Source organism: Falco cherrug, chromosome 4, assembly GCF_023634085.1.
Source record: "Falco cherrug isolate bFalChe1 chromosome 4, bFalChe1.pri, whole genome shotgun sequence".
NCBI lineage: Eukaryota > Metazoa > Chordata > Aves > Falconiformes > Falconidae > Falco > Falco cherrug.
Window position 1 is genome coordinate 89250949 of NC_073700.1, and position 21867 is coordinate 89272815.

Sequence of the window (21867 nt, forward strand, 5' to 3'; positions counted from 1 at the left end):
CTTTACTTCCAAATCCCACCTGCTAAATCCATCCTTGCGCTTTGAAGTCCTCTCATTTCATTACTGCTCACAAGTTTGCCACTGACACCTTTGTGCAGAGGCTATACACAAAATTAGATAAAATGGAGCTAAGACACAAACCATTCCAGCTACCATCCCGCCATTTGGATCTTGGTGATGACAAAAGCTCCCTGTCTCACCCACAGAGCTCTGGGGAAACGTGGGCAAATGGCTTCAGTTTTCCATGCAGCTAAGCACCATCTCTAAAAGGGAGATACCAGTTTTTATAAGGCTGGGATGGCACACGGCTAAGTAACTTTGAGAAGGAACATAAACTGTCCAGATGCCACAGTAACGTATAATACAACATAAGGAAAGGAAGGCAAATATAGTTGTGCATGAACATACTTGAAATGTCAGCAGTAATCCAGTTTCGCTACACTTATAAAAGAAAGATAGCAATAAAGGAGGTACTCAGAGGACTGGTTTCTAAAACTATGGCACATATTTGGAAGCACTGTTGTGTATATGAACACCAGAATTAATAGAAGAAAAGGTCTAGGGGTTTTGTTCATTTGGTGTTTTGGGGTCTTGGGAGTTTTTTTGGTGAGCTATTATCTTTCTCTTTCCCCTTTAGAAAGTCATTTGGTTAGGTAACAAATTTGTATATAACTACTCATCATTAGTCAGTAATCTTGTTGTGACAACATGGGTAACTAATAGAATAAAGCACACCTTAAAAAAAAATTATTCAACTACAAATAATGAAGAGAAATACAAAAGGCATCTATACCAAGAGGTGAAGTATAGACTGTACAGCCAAATAATGTGTTATTCTTCAGAGTATCCTGCTTAAGTCTGTATGTGTGAAGTTCATCTGTCATTGCCCCTCTCCCCTTTTATTCATTGCACATACATCACCCTAAAAACTAAAGCTTGATTTCTAGCGAGAGACAACCAGAAGAGCCAAAACACAACCAAGAAACACTCTTTTTACTCCTGAAGTACAGAACAGTCTGGGTTAAATGGCACATAACTCAAGTCTTCCAATTCTTAATCTCCATCAACAACACAAAGGCATGTCACATGTAGTAGACTCTGTGGCCCCAAAGTGATCAACCGCTGCATTTTACAGGAACTCTACATTCAAACATATGCAGGTTGAAAATACCAACCCAGAAATGCTCTCTCCTGTCTTCTCTAGGCCTTTTCATACTGCCTTTCAGCAGGATTATTTTAATTTTTCTTCTGCTTTCCCACTGACCACCTCTCTCTTGAATACAGTTTTTTTTGTTGAACGTGGCTCAGCAATCATTACGATACTCTAGGAAACTCTGTGCCTCTAGGCAACATGCCTAAATCTGCAAAATCCTCAGCTTGTATTCTTGTAACATAAGAACATCAGTTGAATTCATGCTTTTCCCAATCATTCGATTTCTTCATTAACTAATGGATTCACCTACATCTGAAATACTTCATTATATCAGTCATATCGCACTTAAGTTGTGCTCAACCTTCATGTACACTTTTCTTTTAAGACATGCGGGAGAACTTCAGTTCTGAAATAAAGTCAGAGTTAGCTGAAATTCCCAAATCTATTAGCACATACAGCAGATTTCATGGCCATGGTAAACATATAAAAAGTGCTGCCCAATCTGGTGTCATTAAGAAATAAACGAGGCAAGCTCACTACTCTTCTGAGAGCTGTCAAAAGATAGTTAATGACTCATAGGAAAACCTTGACTTGCTCTACACACATGCTTCATTTCCCTCACCACTTCAAGTACAACAAAGTGAGAAATTCTGCGGTGCTTGAACACTCCTACTCTATTTTTGAAGTGTTTTTCCCTTTCAGCTCTACAGGTCTTCAGAGCACTTAATCATTAGGGAACAACTACAGATAACTGTAACAGCACCTGCATGGGTAAGCCTAAGCAAGAGAACCGAACCACCCAAAAACGTTAATACAGGCAATGTTCCCTCTACAAGCAAACCTGTAGAAGCATTCATTTCCTTGAAAGACTCAAAGGCAAAAGAAATTGTTCTAGGATGCCCAGGAAAGGAAAGACATGCACGATACTCTGAATAAAAGCTGAAAGCAAAGGAATACGACTCAAAGCTCAGAAGGACCACAGAGAAAGAGAAAATTATTTTCTCACTGGCAAGGGTCTGATTCTCAAGAGCTACAAGGCCCTCCAAAGCTCTCATTTCTTCCTAAACCCCAAGCTTTAAAGGCAGTACGAGGGCTTGCTGCCTGTGAAGAGCTTGCCCACCCCTGCCAGCTGCACTGCCCAGCTCCCCACGCAGTCCACTGCAACAGCACCCGCACTGGAGCAACAACAGGCATTGCTGTGCAGGGGGCACCTGAGAACCTGAGGTTGTTTTGCAAGAGGTGGGAACAATTATCGCCTCCTCAATGGCAAACAATGGATCCCAGTGAGGCTCAGCATCAAACTGTCTCACTGCATATCATTTTACATTTCAAGCTACCTTACTGATGACAATATCAGCATGAGTCAGTGACATGGGGAACAAATATGTAAAGTCTGCTTTGCTTGAATTTCAGTCCTGTGCTCCAAGAATTAGTTACCACATTCTTTAAATACAAAATAAAACCCAATCAAAAAAATCTGTTAAAAGGCAGAAAAGCCATTACTTGTTTCGTATCAGCTCAGCATAACCATGTTTTCTATCAAGCAGAATAATTATGTTTTCATAAAAATCTCACACCTGCAGAGAACACATTTTCACTTAAAAGCACACAGATAAGGCACTAGCCAGCTCAACTGGGTGTTCATATAAAGTACTAATTGTTAAACTAGGGATGACAAGGTGCCTTCCCCTCCTCAAATGAGCACAAGCCATTAAAAAACAGTTCTCAGAGATGCTTCTGATTATTTATCAGTTCCTTCTGGCAACACATTTCTTTAACCACATGAACACTGACTATGCTGATACTGTTATCTTAAACTAGACTATGAATCAAGTTCCAGTCCTGGTTTTCCCCAGAAGTACTGTTCTGTACTTGCAGAGTTGAGATGTCACAATTGAACACAGCCACTCTTTCTCCAATTAGTTCCCAAATTTTCTTTCTTGGAGCAGCACACCGTCTCCTGCAGGCCATAATCAAAGCTGGGGTGCCTTACAACCTAGTGCCTTTTCAGGAAAGGTCAGCTTGCTGACACGCTTTATACCCCTAAAGTACAAAAAGAATGGCTATTACCTCTTCAGGACAGAACAAGCATCGGCATTTCAAAATAAAACTTAAGAGTAACGACACACAGACACACAGGAAACAGTCAAAGTATTTCAGTTACATAGAAACAAAAACTCAAAACTGCATTTCTAAAAATTACCATTTTCTCTTCACACAGCAGTGAGCAGGTATTTGACAAAAGAATACTCAGAACAAAAGCCAAAATATTTTGGCATTCTGCCCTTGTGCTTCCTGGGGGATGGAGTTCTAGCTGGCTTCTGGCGTAATTCCCCTAGAGATTAGTATCTTTAGCAAGAACTACAAATCCCAAAACTTCAGTTCCAACGATAAACTCACTGTGCTTTCACAACTTGGAGAGAAGTCCAGCACTTACCAAGAAAAAAAAATAAATTAAAAAAATCACAAATGAAGCATAGCCCACGAAGCAGCACAGAAGTAAAAGCAAAATACTAGATTGAAACCACAAAAATTTTAGAGCCTCAAACAGCAAGAACTCTATGGAAGAAGGCTGTTTCCAGCAAGAATTAAACCTATTTCTTCCCCTGCCCTATCATCAAGCATCATGAAACACATACATGATTTAATATAGACAAACAATTCTTAACATAAGATTAAAGCCTACACACAGAATCACAGAATGGTCAGGGCTGGAAGGGACCTCTGGAGACCATCTAGTCCAACCCCAAGTATGCTTTTGTACAGCAGACAGACAAAGAAGTGGCAGGATAGCTCCAAAATACTTCCAAGTAACCACGGTATATAAAACAGAAAGAAATAAGACAAGTAAAGGAATATTGGCATCCATAAAAATACTGAAAATAAAAAGCTCTCCAGATAACGCCGAACAGCTGGAGTCAGGCTACAGCAAGGCCGCTGCTGCATTATCTGCTGAACCGGAACACTTGCAAGGTTACAAAAAGCAGAAAACATGGAAGTCTTTTTGAAAACGACTATAAAATCATTGCCAGTCACTTCTTTCCAGAGTCATAACTTATAAAGTGGAAGAGCCTTGCCAGTATTTACTTGTCACATTTTACTTACAGATTGAAGATGCACTTCTAAAGCAGGTGTATTACTGATATTTGAAAAATACAATTTTGCTTTCAACAAACCATAATCAAAGAGCAAGAGCAGCTAAGATACAAAAGCAGTTTCTTAGATGCTTATAAACACACAAAATGCTCAAGAAAATCCAGTATTTGAACCAGGAGAAAGCAGAGAGGAATTTTAACAAGACTAATAACAGTCTCAGTGTTTTGACTGAAACCTACTAATCTAAAAATTTATTACTTAAAATCCAGTCTACTACTAAAAATCTACATCCTCCCCCTGATTTTGATCTTAAACACCCTAATCTATTGAAACCATCACTGGAAATGCCAGGCTTCCCAGAAGCGGCAGTAATAAGTCATAAATTGTGCTTGAATTCTCATCTTCCAAATCAAGTCCATCTCAGCTGAAAATAATTGTGAAGGCTGAGAGTTGCTGGTAACTGCAATAATAAGTGAATGACTGCAAAAAACATAGCACACCTCAGGAAAGGCTTATTTTTAATTAGTGAGATATCTTGTGTTCATAAGGAAGTGTTTTCACAAGTTTTTCAAACACAAATTAAAGTGATTACATACTAAAATCAGCAGCAATGAATTTAACCATAGACCTAGCCAGGTTCCAGGCTCTCACTTCTTGACCACAGCAACAGGCTGTGTGTTTATGAACTAAAAATCAGATAACAACTCCTTCATCAAAACCAAAGGGAACAGGCTGTTACCGAAATCCAGGCAGCTAAAGTTTCTTCACACATATAATTAAAAAAGGTAAATTACCATAACCTGGCAGAAGTACAATGTCAACAATTCGTAAGAAATTACATTTGGATTGCAAACACTACAGAAAGGCTCAGATACACCAGGTAAACAAAACCTAACACATATGTTCAGGAAATCACATGGTCCCAGATGTACAAGAACACAATACCCACAAAGATGTTCTTTGCTCTCGTAGTTAGAATTTCCAGGACACCAATTGCTAGGAAAGCATCCTGTAACAAGCTGCTGCATCCTGTAACAAACCGCTATCACCTATTAATCCTTAAAGCCGGACAAAATGAAAGCTTGGATGCATGCAAGTTGTGTTTTCATGACTAAATCCTTTACAATTTGGGGAGAACTCATAGAAGGCTGTGGAACACAGATCACATCTTCCTCTTCACTAGCCCCAGGAAGGGCAGAAAACAAGGACATCCACGACATGGCACAGAGCCTGGCCCTGCTAGAGCTAGGCATTACAAGCCACTCCACCTCCAAAAGAAACCTCTAATGGAATAATCCATTAGCTTGTGGTTGGTATCCAAGAGCCAGGAACACTGGAGCCACAGCTGGCTATGGCACCTCTCAAGTCTCTCCCAGTACAGCAGTTCCACTCCACATTATAGCACGGAAGCAGGGAGCCTGCACACACAGCATACGGAGAGGGAAGACCACAGGACCTCTGAGCCAGGACCCACCCCTGTGATGTGGAAGGCTCAGCTTCAAGACCCTGCTCTCCTTTGTTTCCATACTGCAGGTGAGGGCCCCCCAAACGGTGCTACAGCATCTGACTTGTTCCTGACTCTGTGAATACTGGATTATTTACTACGATGGTCTAGTCTCAGATCCCAAAGCCAATCTTTCCCCCCTCCCTCCTTCCCAGTGGGATGCCCTCAGTTCCTCCAACTACCAACTTTTCTGCCCAATAGCAACAAGTCATCTCTGCTGGCCACTACAAACCCAGCCACTGTCCTGAATCAGGAGAACTTACCGCGAGCCAGCACAGAGGACTGAGCTACCAACACTGCAGCGGCCAGAGGACAGGAAGAAGAGGAGGCAGCCACTCCGCAAGGACAAGAAGCAACAGCAGCAACCTGACACTGACCAGCAGGCTGTAAGGAGGTGCAGAACGTAGCACACAGCTGTCTGGCCCTTCTCATCCCCTCCAGAGAAAAAGTGGCAAGCCAGATGGAAGTGTCCCCTGGGCGACTTTCAGCTGCACCCACCTGCTGAATTACTAAAACGGAGATACAGAAACCTGAGGGGCAGGGAGGGGAAAGCCTCAAAATACATTAATTGGGATGAATACGGGTGATTAGGACATAAAAGTGTCCTAAGTTAGCAATCAAAAAGACTTGCAAAAACTGAAGTTCTTGTCTGAGGTATTTTCATGCTGAAAGACAGAAGGTGCAACGTGCTTTATTGTTTTACTGGTGCAAAGAAACACTGCTAGAGAAAGTATTTTTGCAGAGACCCTCATAGCCAACAAGACAATATTATGCAAATGTAAATAGCCCTCATCACAATACACACTAGTGGGTTCTTTTTTCACCTTACCCTCTCAAGTAAGTTTTGGTAGTACTGGCGCAGAAAAGTGGCTAGTATAGAAAGACCTATGGAAGTCAACCCATTTTACTTCAACTAAGACAACAGCTGTAAATACACTTTTATTGACCAGCGGGAATATGCTTACAAAGCATATTGGTTTTGATGTCTCCAAAATATGAGAAATGGTAGGCAAGGGACAAGAGGGCAGGATGGTATGCTGAAAGTTTTACATATGGTCTACTGATTTTTTTTCAACACCAGGAAGAAATACAAATGCACTTCCACTGCAAGATTCTACAGTTTACCCAAATAAAATTATCTCCTTCAAGGAAAAAAAAAATACAGCATTTTAATTGGAAGTAAAAACATATGTCTGCAGGTTAAGGTCATCATCACTCACTTTTTCACTCTGTCCACAAGCACACAGCAGTGGGAAGCAGGGGAAAATGACCTCAACTCCACATTTTTTTATTCGTTTCTGTGGTTAAGACTTAAAAGATATCCCCACCACCTTTGTCTTTCAGTAAATCAACATCAGCCTTAAGATTAAGCAAAAAAGCTAAGCTCTGGAAGTGCCTCCAGAACATGTAAACCTAATAGACTGCTCTCCAAACACAACCATTCTCTTTCTCATTCCCCAAAATCACAATTAAGTACATTCCTAAATGGATTAACATCCTCTTTCTGCCATCCCCAAAGCTAAGAGAGTGTCTATGTAGCTTAAGGAACTACAAAGACATAACAGCATCTTCCCTTCCTCTGTCTCCAAGGCTGCTGAATTTCCTCAGATCTTTCCCAGTGGCATGTACTGGAAGCAGGCTGCACCAACACACCTGTCCACTAGATTACTGCAAATCAATCTGTCACTTTATGCCTCAAGCAATTCATTATCTCAATTCTGTTATCACACAGGTCTGTACCCGCAGGGTAATTAGATAGTAGCGTGGGCAAGGGGGGGGGGGGGGGGGGGGGGGGGAGTGGAGAAAAGAAAAGAAAAAAAAAACCAAAACAAAACAGATGAACATTTAGTCCCTGTGAGGCAAGGCAGTGTTAATTTCCTATCACTGGCAGATCACTACAACAGACCCTGCAGGCTATGGAAATTCTGCCTTAATATATCAAGCACAGCACAGCTATACCCCCCTCCTGAACTTTAATAAGTCCTGAGTGTACAAGTCCAGTTATATTCTTAAATTATACAAAAAAAAATTAGCAACTTTAAAAGCACAGTTATACTGTGAAATATATGAATACAGGAGACTACCAAATCCAGTGGGGGGTGGGAAAGGGAGAGGGGGCGCTTACACGCACAACGTACGTTACCGTTATCGTCACAGACTCTCCCACACTGCCATAAAGATAGTTTAAATGTAAGAAAACCCCCTCCCTCGTTTATCAGCTGTAGCTTATTATGTTAATTCTGCCATTCCAAGCACAGGGCTAAAGGATTAATTTTAAAAGCCAAAACAAGTACAACGAAGTAGGTTCCTGTCAGAGGGCCAGGGGTGCACCAAGAAGCAGGGCAGCAGCCTGCTCTCTCCCCAGGTGTGAAACACCAGCTTCCAGGCTGGTTTTCTGAAACTCAGTTTTCATTCATCATCAAATGGCAGGCTGTACTTTGGAGACATTGGCCTGGCAAAACCTTAATAGCTTTGACATTTCCAGGATGCTTGCTTCCCCCTACCTTATCCTCTACCCCTCATGAAAATAATTTGCTGCTGAACACCTGCAAATACTTACATGCAAATCCCTGTTACAGACCACTGTGTAAGAAACAAGCATGGACCAAAGTGACTTTCAGAGAGGCTGTACCTGGCTCGCTCCCCTTCCAGCCACAAAGATACTAAGGCCTGGAGAAGGGGGGTGGGGGGAGGGAAGACACCAAACCCAAAAACTAAACCAAACCACAACCCAAAATAACCCGAAGCCTCCCCCAAAAAATACCCCACACCAACCAAAAACAAGGCTGAACCACTAATTGCCCCCCATCTCTCCTATCACACACATCCTCCTCCATGACTGGCATCTCCCTCAAGAGGGATTTTGCATGAGAAGGTTCTTCAGCAGCAGCTCAGGTGTGCAGTTGATACAGAGACTCTGGTTCTGATTTGGCACCTTCTGGTTACCTTCAGCCCTGCATTCAAGCCCCCTGTATGGCAGGCAGAGGAGCTCAAGTTAACTTGACCTGCAAAGGTGGCTCTTTTCTAGGCTTCACTTCTGTGCTGCTGGTCAGTCTGAGCCCACCAATCCACCGTAGGGATGAAAAAGCCTGACATTTCTGAGCAGTAAACAACAGGAATTGCTCCACTGTGTTATTTCACTCCAGCAATACATTTCCATTCTTAAACTGTCAAGGTGAGGTAAACTAGTACCTTACTTAACGACTGGATAAACACTTCCACTACTGTGATCTTCCCAACTTTACTCAATGACTCAGCGGTCCGAATTAGTAATCAGACTACCCGTGCAATATTTTAGCTTGCACTTAAAGGGCAAAAGTGTGGCAAAGCCGTTACCTAGAGTCATACATAGCATTTTTCACACAATGACCAATGCTAATGTACAAGCTGTGTCAATACCTCTGGTTTTTCTCCACCCAAATAAATAAAGCTGTACACTTTTGACAAGATTTATGAAGCTGATGGATAAGACACATTCAGCACTCATTACTACATCAGGAACTGTACATTCTCAACAGGTACTCAGTAAGGATGGAGAGATTGTTCCAGCATGCAAATGAGTTAACAATTTGATTCTTAACTGGCAGCCAGAAAAACACAACTAGAAATTCTCACTATGAATAAAACAGGATTCTAAGCCCTAAAATTAAATGCCTAACCAACCATCATGATTCTTGTAGTATGCTTAGCGACTTCTGCATTAATTTCCCTGTATTGTAAATGTTTGACCACATTTGGTTTTCCTTCATTACACCTGTTCTGCAATTTTAGCACTGCTTGCTGTTTCGGTTACCACCTCTGTTTTTGTTAAAAGAGTATGTTTAGCAGACACACAGGTAATTACACTAATAATGCTTTACTCAAATAACCCTCACTGATCTCTCCAAAATACCACCTCGTTCTCTGTCGTTGTAGTCATTTCCAGAGAAGGAAAGTTGGACACAAGAGAGATGAAGAAACTCTCCATCGGTTTTGTCAGACACAAAAGAAATTGCTGTAGTCTGCCAAACTTCTGCACCACTCCACCACCATCTCAGTGGTGCCACATCTTCTGCCAGCCACAGAGCTGACAGTCAAGAGAGAGATAAACCTGAGGGATGGACTCACATGCCACTGCAAGCAGCACAGCCAGAGAAAGAGCCCACAATAGGGATTATTATTTTTTTTTCCTATGTTCCAGCTATAAATATTTTCTGCATGACCAGGAAACAAGAGCAGACCAAAGAAGGTAATGCCAATGGTAACGATATCCCAAAATACCACAGCTGCTCAGTAAAACAAAGTGTGAACTGCAAAAGGGTAATTTGGATTAAATCAGAGATTGCAAGGAACACTTGATTAAACCACTCTAGGCCCGCTGCCTTCTCTAAATAATCGTTCCCTGTGGCACACACACATCTATGCTAAAATGAAATGGGATTGTTTTCATTTAACTCATGGAAAACTCTGGGAAATGCAGCACTGATTCATGAGCACCTGTACTTCCAACAAATTAAACAACTAATTAAGCTTCCCAATAAACAGTCAAAGTATCAACTTATTTAGAACAAACCAAAAAAAACCCCTTTTGACTATATAGGATAAGAACCCCGCTGCTTCCAATACTTCAGAGGTTCCATTTCACAGCTTCAAAGTCATCAAGAACTTCATTAGTTTTAGCAAAAGCCCCACTTGGCCTTCTAGACAATAAACCTGACTAACTAGCTGTAGCAGTTTCTTTTAAAAATTAGCCAGCTTAAGACACCTGTGATCAGCCATGGTGTTGAGCAGTGTTCGGAAGTTTCCTATCAAATATCTCAAAACATAGACCCAAAGCTTCCTTTCTACAGCTACAGCCCTTGTGGCTCTCGCCACTGTTTTGTTCCATACCTAGTAAAATGTAAACACTGCTATTACAAATGTAATGACTACCACCAGGTGCTTCCCAACACAAAAAAAATATAGTATTTAACATGTAAACAGCACTCTTGAAACCCCCCAAAAAAGGAGAGGCGAGGGCAGAAAAAAAAAGGGGGGGGGGGGGGAAGGGGAGGGAAAAAAGGGAGGGAAAAAGGGGAGGGGGGAAAGACGAGGGGAAAAGAAGGAGGCAAAAAAAAAAAAAGGAGAATAAAAAAAGGAGCGGAAGGGGGTAAAAAAAAAAAGGGGGAATTGGGTAAAAGGAGGGGGGGGGGGGGGTGTCGTCCAGAAAAGGGGGGGAGGGAGGATCAGAAAAGAGCGGGAGGGTCAGAAAGTGAGGAGAAAGGTAAAAATAAGGATCGGGGGGGCGGGGGAAGCGTCAGGTCCCAGAGAGCGCAGCAGTTACCACCTGCCCCCCGCCTAGCAGCGAGACCCCGCGGCCCGGGCCCGGCCCGCACCGGCTGTAGCCCCCGGCGGGCACCGGGACAGCGGCGCGTGCTCCCGACAACGCCGCCTCAGCCCGCGCCGGCCCTGCGCCTTGCGCGGCGGGAGCGGCGGGGCGCAGAGCCCCTGCCCGGCCGCAGCAGTACGGCAGCGCCCTCCCGGCCCGCCGCCATCCTGGCCCCCCCCGGCCACCGCGGCCGGCCCCCGGCAGGCCAGGCCCCGGGGGGCGGCTCGGGCCCGCCGCCGCGCACAGCGCCCCTCCCCGCCCTGCCGCGGCCCGGAGCGCGGCCCCTCAGCCCCCGTGGCACGGCGGCCCGCCCGCGGCTGGTCTCCCTCCTCCGCCCCGCCGGGAACAAAGCCCCGTGCCGCCGGGCTTACCTCGCTGCCCCGGCTCGGCGGGCAGGGCGGCTTGGCGGGGAGCGGCGGCAGCGATCGCCCTCCCCCAGCGCCGCGCACACTTGGCTTTATTTCCTACAGTCCCTCCCGCCGGGGAGAAACCTCCCGCGCCGCGGCGGAGGCTGCGAGGAGGCGGGGAAGAGGCGAGCGCAGCGCCGCCGGCCCGGGGGCTCGGGGGGGAGGGGGGGTGGTGCGCGGGGCAGCGCCGGGCTCTCCCTGCGGCCGCCATGCCGGGCCCGCTACCTGTCGCGCCGCGGGGCAGGCCCGGCCCCACTCGGCGGGCGGGCGGGGGTCCCTGGCCCGAGGAGAGCTCCGCCGCCCCGCAAGGCTTCGCCCAGCCCGTGCCCGGCGGCGCGGAGCCTCAGCAGCCCTTCTCCTCGGCGGGCCGGCCGGCCATGCTGCCGGGCGACGGGGCCTGCCCCGGGCCCGGGCCCTCCGCGCCGCACCCCCGGTGGCGGGGCGATCCCCCGAGCCCGCGGATCCCCCGTGCACGCGTGTTCGTGCAAGTGCCGTTCCCGACCGCGCTGGCATTCCTGCTGCCGGCACGCCGGGAGGTGCCTCCCTTGGGGTAGCTCAGGAAAGGGCAGCCCCGCACCGGGAGCGCTGAGGGATCCACGAACCGGGCACCGGGAACATGTGGGATCCGCGAACCGGGCACCGGGAGCGCTGCTGGAGCCACAAAGCAGGCACCGGCCTCTCCCTGCGGGCTCACCGCTGCTGCCACTCACAGAACGGGGTCACTCGCGTGATACAGAAGCCAGCCAAGGAGCAGGGCAGGAGGGAACCACGGCCGCCCTGTCCTTTTTGCTTTGGGAAGCAGGGGTCTCATCCCAGCTGCAAGAAGTAAGAGTTCGTGTCTGTCCTGTGATGAAGAATTTCATCCCCAAAGTTAGCCTGAAACTTAGATTAAACCTGAGGCTTATCCCTTGCATTAAAAAAAAAAAAGAAAAAACAAAACCAAAACCCAAACATATTCACTGAAGCAAAGCAGCATTTAATTAATAGGATTGAGATTCCTAACCCAGATCACACTATCAGCTGATAGCTGGGGCCTCGCCTGAGAGGTGGATGCATATTGCTAGAGACAAAGGAAAGGATTTGAGCATCCCTCTTCTGACAGAGGCCCCATGTAAATGGGGTGTCCACTGACGTGACCTCTTTGTAGCCTGATCGAGGAAACAAGCCTATGGAAGTGAATCCTAAGCAGGAATAGATACCTTACTCTTATTACTCTTAAAGGCAAGATTTACAGCCAGCCCATTCTAGCACTAGGCATTTCCCCCTGCCTTAGGCAATACAGTGGTTAATATTTGTGAATCCTTTGCACAGAGGAGAAAGGACCCTCAAGAAACAGAGATCTCTGGAGAACCCAGAGCTGGGCTTCAGAGCTCAAACCTAAGGTCTGCTCTTTGCAATTCTTGCTATTACTGGAACAGGCAGGCCGGTGACTATACATATGGAAGGCGATGCCATTCAAATAGAGACATGACTTACTAAGAGACAGCAACATAACAAACACTGAGTGAGCAAAAGACAAACTAGGTCCCAGACATGCTTAGTGTCTCACTTGGACAAGACTACATTGTATTGCTAGGAAGACCCCAGCATATTTAGAACCCAGACATAATCAAAATCCTTTATTCATCATCACATCTTAAATCTCTTCTCTCCCTTTGTGCCAGGCAGAGAAGAGGAACATGTGTTACAAACCTTTTAGACATGTACATCTCACTGTTCCCTGAGACAGTTTCTCTTCCTGCTGGATCAATGCCATCCTCATGACCCCATTGTACAGCTCACATTTAAACAATACCTAACATGTCCCTAAATCAAGCCAAGAGACTCTGGGAAAAGGATCAAGCTCTTAATCAGCAGTGCACAGGGGTACACAATCACCACCTTCAAAGCCTCATGACATTTGGTGTTTTTCTTAAAAGTCCCATCTCGTGGATCACATGATTACCTGAAAATGTCACCCACAAAACAAAAAAAAAAAAATTACAATCAGCTTCCAGCTTTCAAGCAAAAGTTTGAAAACTTGAACCCCAGGGGAAGAAGGGCAGAAATTACTGTATTTTTTAAAACTGGTCATGTGATTTAGCACTCTGACACGATTTTGAAACGCTTGCACTTTGGCAATACTTTTTATATATGCAGATACCAGCTCGCAGATACACATATTTTTACACATAAATGACACTACCCAACGGAAAGAAGTATTTATTTTTTGCATACCACCTGCAATACAGTGTGAAGACTCAGTGTCAGCAAGTTTGGTGTGTACGGTTACTGCCCCAGTGTCAGCTCGTGTTCTTTACATTTTATAACACATGGCATTGACAAAAATCTCTTCTTATATGTTTACCTCCCTAATTCTCATCTCTATATCCTGAATGCCTCCCCTCCTCGCTCTTCCTGGGAATAAGGAAGAATAGGAAGGGAAAGAGAAAATATGTGTCTGTGTTTTAAAGAGTGTTAAATGTAATTGAACCTGCTTAGAGGTAATCAATGACCAAGTTAAACTTTCATCTCACTTATGCACTCACTGAATCAAGGAATCTGCTGTGTGAAGGGAGTTGCTACGGCAACCTGCTAATCAAAATAGTCTTGCTTTCTACTTTAATGACACCACAAACACTTTTAAAAATTCCAAAGAATGGAATAAGAGGAGTAATGGTAGTGACTTACACCTTTTACATGCTGGGGGTCACTTGCCCCTGATTTTGCATGGTACTTTGTTTGTACTGGTTTCTACAGAAGCACCTAAGTTTGAGTAATGTATCAGTCAAATAAAGCTTTTAAATTGGAACAAAGAGGGACTGCTGATGCAGTCATCACTGAGCTGAAACTCACCATCCACACTTACCAGCAACCAACAACTTGGAGAGTTACACAGAAATCAGGGCAGAGAAAAATGGTTTTTAGTCCTATCTACCTGTTGCTATTCTGCGTAAATAACACAAATCCAAACCAAAACGGTATTCTTTCATGTGCATGAAATACATACAGTGATGATGCGCTATGTTTAGAACCACTCATAAGGCATACAGATGCACGTCAAGTCTTTATTAAGACCTAAGCAGGCCACTTAATACAAATCATAGTCTGACTTCAGCATCAGAGATCACAACATAACAATTTCTTTACAACTACTTAAAACCATGTAACATAAACAGTAGCAAAAGAATTTACAGCATTTCATAAATGTCTCCCCAGCAGCTCTTTATTCTGGCACCAACACTGACCTCTACATCCTGCTCTGCACTCAGGGCTCACCGTTCTTCATGCAACACTTACTTAGCTGCAATACAATTTTACCTTTCCTTGCTAAGGCCTCTTCCCAAGGTAACAAAGATAGGCAGTAAAGTTTTATCTTTCTGCTAGAGTATTTAATGGAAAAGTTGTAAAACAAGTACAGTACTTTAGGGGGGGGGACGGACTACAAAAAACTCCAGATGATAATATAAGAGAATATTCAATGGATCAGCCCTGATTCTCTTAAATCTGATGTAAAGCAAAACAATCAGTTCCCTTAGGAGAAAAGAAAATGGTTCAGGGATTATTATGCTAAAACAAAAGCACTCGGAACCTCAGAGTACTGCCAAAATGTGCATTAGTTTCCCACATAAGCAGTTTACCAAGTTTTCTTCCAGGGGCACTTTTCTATGCATCTGCAAGTTAGTCAATTCCCGGAACCTACTGCTCTGTTTTGGAGAAGATTGCTAGGAAACTATCTTACTCAGATGACAGCTTCATCCTAACAAAAAACAGTGAGAAACAATTTCAAACTTAGCCTGAACTTTAGATCTGAAAATTATTTCCATAGGCAGTCAGTGGAGGAAAAAAAAAAAAAAAAAGGCACAAATTAACAGTGCTTACTTTTTTATTCATAACAAGGAAAGAGCAGAGTTATCCGGCAACTAGGTTTTATTTTTTTCTTTCCTTTTCAATAAACCAGATCCTTATAGCTGCAGTGCTGTACAAGTAATAATCATCTCATTCATATACTGTTTACAGAACTGCCCCTGCATATGTCAGCCTTGGGCATTAAGCCACAGTTTCATATATTTTCAAGCTACCACACCAGCTGCCCATATTTAACCCTGTGTTCTAGGAATCAACCCACACAACCTATTTTCCATCATTAACTTACTGGTACCGAATATGGTATCATCTATGGTCTAAAAGCTCACTTTAAATCTGCTGACTGATCACAAACGCACTCATGGTCATGTTATGGGTGCCACAATGAAACATCAATCTACATTAACCTTCCAAAACATTTAATTGGTACAAACCCAAAAGAGAAATACAAATCTCTCTAAAACATATGAATAACTTCAGTCCATACCTACAGTGTGGCTGCAGAAAAATCTATCATTCATTTGCTTCTCATTTGGTACTCTGAATGAACAAGAATCTTGCACAATATTTACAACATTTTCTCCTTGTACTAAATTACCACATTTTCCTAATAAATGCATTTTTGCAGCATTATCAGTTTGCAAGGCAGAAGTAAAGGCATGTCTACATCGCCCACTACAGGATAATATAGGCATGCTGAAAATAACCATAAAAAGGAAAGCTAGTACTATGCAGTTTTAAGGTAGGCTTAGTTATATTCGGATACAATTAACACTGTGTAATTCTTCTCATCCAATACTTAATGCCCTGTGACACAACAAAAGATGCCTGGTACTTAACATTATCCAATAAACATTTTGCTATTCTCCTGTTTCCTAGAACTGTTCCTCCTTTTTGTTTTTCTGGAAAGAACAAAAAAAGCATTAAGAAGAAACTTAATGAGAAACTCTGCAACTGGTAAATTAAAAAGTGAAATTGTGAAGACTGCAGAAAAGCCTCTAATGCATTGTATAACTCATGCTTTGTATAACATATACTAGCACTACTATAGTCCAGAAGAAAACCCAGCTCCAGAAGATGCTTTCAACACAAGTCTGGTAGTACTGAATGAGTGAAGTCAGGTGTTACTTGATACAGAGAAAACTGGTAGGAAAGAGAACTAAATGAAAAGTAAAACAGTTGCTGCTTTTTACTCAGAACTCAATCAGTTCCTCTCACATGACTTGAACAGAAGTTCCACACATAGAGATCAGTTGCACAATTCTTAAACTCTTGTAATGGGAGGCAAAATGAATCAAATGTCATGTATTTGACTCAGTGCAACGTGACTGGAAATTTAGTGCAGAGCATACAAAAATTGCTGCAACTGGCTACACAAAGTTCAAGAAACAGAGAACCAAGAGCATGATGTCGTAACACGCCTTATCAAACCTCAGTGCATAGCTTCTTGTGTATTCTAAGCACTGCCTCTTTTTTTTTTTTGGTGGCATGGGAGCTTCAAAATTATTACATTCTCCTCCTCCTCTACCACCTCCCTTCTTCACACAGTGAAACAGGACCCAACTCAGAACAACATGTAGAGGACTTTTACTTTTGAGAGCTCTGAGACAGAATCTGCTGTACATCTTGTGTGCCTATGAGCAACATTACTATGTATATACATAGTATAAGTATATATAATTATAATAATTATTATACATAAAATAACTATTAGTGGAGATGGGTGGATTTCCTTAAAGCAAACAAGAAAGCCTGTGCATAGCATCCTACCTCCCAGATAAGGTCCAGTTGTATCAGTTACCAATTATCAGTGAAGCCATACAATACCTTGTAGGTAAGTAGCCACAAGTTTAACATGTCTATTTAGACCCTTCACGGACTGCAGGTTAGCCACCTGTTTTCTAGAATACAGAGCCAGAGAATTGGCTTTTCAGGCATTAATCTGAAAATAAGATTCTTTAGATAAGGGTAGATAAACCCACACTCCTTCAATACTGTAAACAGGAAATTTATTTAACCAAGGGTTTCCTTATAATTATCCCTTCTAGAGCATACTATGTGATGTGTCTGTAATACGTAACACCAATGGCTGTGCCCCAAGCAGCCTAAATCTTTGTCCAGTGACTCCACTACCGCCTGGCTCCTTTTTACAGCCCTACATAACAACTCCAGCTGAAGGAAGTTTCCTCAGCTTTCATTATAATGTCAGCTGTACAAAAGCATTGAGGAATTGAATGGCTCGTCTATCATTCACTTAGATTATAGGGCTGGTAGTTACTCTCCTCAGGGAATATGATGTCTTCTTTCTAATTCACAATGACATGATTCAAAGAAGAGGTCCAAGAAGTTGAACCTAACCTGTAAACACACATTATGAAAGGGAGGTGCAAAAAGACCAAATTTTCCATAAAATATCTCCCTGTGAGTTGACAAATGCCTGCCTCCAGGGTCCAGGCACCAAACCCTGTTTCTTACTCCTCTATCGCTTCCCGTCCACACTCCACAGTTTATAAATCAAAGCAGTACTTTCCTCCCCAAGACATCATTGCAGAGTCTGGCATGGACTTATGCTGTCTGATGACTTCAGGAGAGTTGTAACCCAACTGTAGTCACAATGAATTAGGAAAATATCTCCAATTAGCTATAACAAAACAGAACAGAAGAACAGCATTACTCTGTGAGCAAGAGACACAGATAAGCCTATTGCATCTTCCCAGGACTTCCATTCAATTCCGCAAGTCAAACCAAAACCATGAGAGTTGAATGAGAAGGAGGAAAAGCTTTAGCACAACAGCAATTGTAAAGCACAGGGAATCACATTAGCTACTTGTGCAATACTGAATCACTGCACAGTACCAGCCAAGAAAAAAATTAAAATAGAAAACAAAAAATTCTCTCATTGAAATCTGTTGTAGGGATGGAGAATGTTTTGACAATTTCACATCATCTTTGGTACTCATATTGTCTCATTGTACTCAATGAAGACAAAACCCCACCTTCCTACCATTCAGCATTCCCAGTAGGAGTTTCTGAAAAATTGCTTTCTGCCCACCTGTTAGGTCATGGCACTCTTACACAAGCAGGCACAAAGATGCTGCTTACAGCAAGCGGCAGCCAGCACTGGCATAAGCTGTTGCTAGGGTCCATTCAGGTACCAGGGAAAGCCCTGAATTCCTTGGGCAGAGCTTGGGAACCACTAACTGGTGCTCCCCCACACTTTTAGCTTACTTAGACTGACACAGCTTCCCAGTGCCCTTAGTTTGCACATGGCCTCTTCTGCCACTACAACCTGTCAAACATGAGCCACACACACATAGAATGACTCTTCCGCCAGGAGGTCTCCATCACCACCAAGGCTTTGTCAGCAGGGCTCCATCCCCAGCTGACATGGCTGCGTGCGCCAGGCCAACTCTACAATGTCACAACATAGAGTGAGACAAAATTCTGAGACTAACTTCCGCTTTATTCATAACCTTCTTTTCAATTCCTTTTCTTTGCTGTCTATTTTGTAAGCCTGGAAAGTTCACATTTTCCAGCTTTTATCCAGAACCAGGAACTTTCCTCATAATAAAGAAAACTGAGATTAATGTATTATTTACTTACCTCCAGAAAATGGACTTTATAAAAACACCAAACTATTGCAAGAGTCATGATAAAATGAACAGTACAACTAAGCACATCCACTTTCTCAAAGCCACAGGCAGAACAAAATGTTGCCAGCAGCAGAAAGCTGCTATGGGCAAAGCATATATACTTGTGCCCTATGTCAGCAAATTTCATGCAGAATAGCTGATGTATATCAAATTTACAGACCACCAGTCCTCTTGATCTTGCATTATTCCACAAGCAGCACCAGTGCAATGATCGAGGTACAGTGCTTTTCTCTCTTCAGTACAGAGGACAGAACTAAGCCTAAAATGAGGGATGTTATCGCACACTCAAATTTCTTGTGCAATACAGGAATTTCTCTTTCACAGACAAACGCACAGTGGTAGCCTAACTGCACGACTCTTATTTTTGTGACTGCTCTTTCCAAGGCTTTTCCCCTACTAACACTCTCAGCAGCGGTGCTTAATGTGCTCAGTGGAGGAGAGAGGGTCTAGAAAAGGAAACTTGGTGGGCTTCTAAGGTTCTATTTTAAACATCCCCCATTTTGAGTACAAATCTCAAACAACCTGAAACACACCAAAGGCTGTGTTTTGAGATCACAGTGTTGTGTTCATAACTTCACAGACCATCTGAAGCCAATTATCAGGCCACCATGATGCACCCTAGGAGTAAGTTACAATATGAACAGCAAACATGTCTTAAGGTATGTTAGAGTCAGCACCTTAAACTTCAAGAGGACTGGATATCACATCTGGATAACTTATCTGAGTGAACATAACTAAGAAAGCATGGTTCTTTGGCTCATCAGAAGAGAGCCTCTCACTACTGGCTCAGCAACAAGGCAGCCATTGACCTTTAACAATTTATTCGTCTTTTTGCCTGGGGATAAATTGTGGGTATGTATTTATACACATACAGAGACACATACTTATAATCCTTGTACCATTTAACCAGATTACACAAAAAAAAATGTTCCCAGAGGGAAACAAGATAAAAACACAACATTTATTGTTTGCAAATGTGGCCACAGAAACCTCAAGTGTGCACACCATGCCACCTTAACTCTTGTGCCCTGAGGAATTCGGCTAACTACTGCTCTGTGATTTATAGGGACAGGAGTGGAGATCTCATGTTCAACATTTGGTAATGATATATCTGAAACTAAACTCAAGTAAAGAAAGGGAAGGCCCTTGTCCAAAGAAAGGCTACTTACTTTCCCTTGGTTTAGATCCCAGGGCCAGGTTTAATCAGCAGTGCAAGTGGAAGTACCCTGCTACCGTTCTGCCCAGGTACTTCCAATAGCAGAGGTTACTGAATAGAGAGACCACCATCAGAGACCACTCAACTCCCTACCATCACAGATTCAGTCCATTCTACCTCATTTGACAGTTTTTGTGAAATTTCAGCATTTTGATGAAATAGCTGAAACACCAAAAATGCTAAATAAGCAGTCTGGTTTTTGAATAATGACCCAAACCAGACACATGTTCAGTTAGAGCTGTGTTAAGGTTACAGCTTATTTTGCATAGATCACAGAACAGTACTGATCAGTTAACAGCATTTGCTGACAGCTAATGCCTAGCTGCATGAAAAGGGGGGAGTGGGGGTAAGAGTTTATCACAATACCAGTGATCTGAGGTAGAATTAAATCCATGTCTTTATTATTATATCCAAAGCATCTTGCCATTTTTCAGTGAGTTATCACCGAATGTGATATACAGTGAAGCAGACTGACTTTACAACTACATTCGACAAATTTTCCTAGTGTAATACTTAACCATGCCCAGGTCTGGTAAAGTCCCACCCTGCCAGCCACTGCTTTCGCCATACAGAGAATAAGAGGAACTTCTCTACATACTCATTTTAGCACTAAAATACTGCCCAAAATTTTGGAGATAGGCATTTTGGTCCCTTTTTCAGAACATCCTTTATATCAATACAGAAATTGGGGGACCATGTAAAAAACTACTTTGGAGGGACTGACTAATTAAGGTTTAATAGTGCTATGGTTTGACATAAGGTCACCCAACAGCAACTCTTTCATTTCTAGTGGAACTCCCTATTATACTTTTTGTCCTTTCCACCAGAAATACTTCTTGGGATCAATACTGATCTTTGTTTCTTCTGCATTTTACTATGCCTCCTTTCTTTATGGAACCTTTTTATTATCTTCAGCTTTAATCACCACATACGTAGCTGCTATTAGAGATGATGTATATGGCACCTGCTTTACTTTTGGTGGTGACCAGCTTTTTGTCATTTAGGAACGTGCCCATCCTTTAGCCAAACAGCACAGTTCACCCTAACTGGGATCCACTCCTGGCTTCCTCCTGCCCTGCAAGGCCAGTAACCCTCAGAACCTGGGGTGCCTTTCTGCTGCCAGAGTATTTGCACATAAACTCTGGGTAGCACATAAAGCAGAATTACATTAGTTTCTGTCTATTTATTTTGGGTTTACATCTACCATTTTACTTAGCTCAGGCCCTTATATTTCCATAAATGCATCTGCATGGTCATTTTTAACCAACCCCCTTTGCTAAGTTTGTAATTTTCTTCTCTTAATACCATTTTTAGCACTATCTCCAGATTATCAGATTTCATATTTAATTCAGATCTATTTAAATTCATATTTAATGTATATCAATTGTGATTTTTATCAATAAGGCTAACTCCTGTTTAGTCTGGGGTGTTTTGTAGATAAATAATAGCTTACAAAACCTTTTTGTCACTGTTTAGAGGAAAGAATCTAGCAAAAGTAACAAACTAACGGATTAGAAACTTCCCTGAACACAAATATCTTTCTTCAGTTCCAGTCTTTACAATGGTTTAAATAATTTGCACACATTTTGATGACATTTTGGTTCTGAAATAATTATGCCACCTCTTTTTGGACTTCAGCATCCAC

General features: G+C 42.9%; 1 protein-coding gene across 8 annotated transcripts in view; it reads right to left on the minus strand.

Moving 5' to 3' along the window:
* TNS3 (tensin 3) overlaps positions 1-21867 on the minus strand; it is a 281319-nt gene that overhangs the window by 186679 nt on the left and 72773 nt on the right. Inside the window, exon 1 of one of the 8 annotated variants that reach the window (XM_055710384.1) lies at positions 11472-11614. The exons of 6 other annotated variants lie outside the window; for them this stretch is intronic. The gene's annotated coding sequence lies outside the window, so the exon portion shown is untranslated. Of the gene's footprint in view, positions 1-11471; positions 11615-21867 lie in introns of those variants that run through there. One more of the 8 variants, XM_055710386.1, reaches the window with a different exon arrangement.